This window comes from Kryptolebias marmoratus, linkage group LG9 (assembly GCF_001649575.2).
Source record: "Kryptolebias marmoratus isolate JLee-2015 linkage group LG9, ASM164957v2, whole genome shotgun sequence".
Classification (NCBI taxonomy): domain Eukaryota; kingdom Metazoa; phylum Chordata; class Actinopteri; order Cyprinodontiformes; family Rivulidae; genus Kryptolebias; species Kryptolebias marmoratus.
Genome location: NC_051438.1, coordinates 30,592,720 through 30,593,940, shown reverse-complemented (window position 1 = coordinate 30,593,940; position 1,221 = coordinate 30,592,720).

Genomic DNA, 1,221 nt, shown 5'->3' with positions numbered 1-1,221 from the left:
CACAAATAAAAACTCACCTGTTTGTTCCTGTTCAGCCCACAGATCCGTCAGACGTCATGCAGAAAAACAAAAACACATTTATATATATATATATTAGTTCTGTCCTCCGCTCCTGTGACCTTATCACCTTTAAATCGTTCCAGTCTTCATTTGCTTCATTCTTTGATTCTAATTTCTCTGCTGCTGCTGTGACCTGATTTAACCACCAAGAATCAATACAGTTTCAGCTTACAGAATTATACTCTCATCCGTTTCCTGTTTTAGGTTCACTTTACATCTCTGCTTCCTCTGAAAGCACATTACACAAACGAGCCGGGAGTCCAGAGAGACGAGCGGCATCGAGAGGAGACTAAAGAATCAGGTAAAAATAGACCGAGTGAAAAGGGAAAAGAAACAGGAAGGAAGAGAGGAACTGGAAAATCCAAGGAGAGAAGAGTCAGTACGAAGGAGGACTGAGGAAATAAGACAAAGTAAGAAAGATGAGAGGAGAAAAACTAAAAACCAAACAAACAGAGTCAGAAAGCAAAGCAGGATCAGAACATTAGCTGATGCTGAACAGGAGTTGCAGAAAGAAATGACGAACATACAGAGTTTAAATAAAAACAAGTTTAAATCAATATTTTAAAGTGAAAATGTACAGAAGGAGAATAAAAACGCTACGAGAGCTGGTCTAAAAGAGGAGGTAGGAAGTAAAGTGTGGAGGGGAGACGTGGTGCAGAGAAAAGCAACCTGCTGCAACTGTGTCATCCGCTTCAAAACAAGCTGGGATAATATTTTCATTTGTTGTTCCAGAAATATTGGCTGGCAATGAATTTAATCATTTTGCCCCGAATTTCAATTTACTGCTGTAATGCGATGCAACAGCGCTATAAGCAGAGCGCCATCAAGGCGTTTGATATTCCTCGTTCGCAGCGTTTGTTTCCATTGAAATGTGATTGGGTGGTGTCTCGCTCCAGGCAACGACTCTCCGCAACTCGAGGATTCACGACTCAATTTCCTGAAGTGGAATCCAATAAAATTGAAAAAAAAGCTGAGACGAGATGATTTCCAAGGAACAGCTGAAAACACTGGAAGTCAGTCCGAGGCTGCAGCCGGAACCGCCACGTTCTGACGGTGTTAACCTGAAAACCTGAGAACCTGAGAACCTGAGAACCTGAAAACCTGAGAACCTGAAAACCTGAAAACCTGAGAACCTGAAAACCTGAGAACCTGAGAACCTGA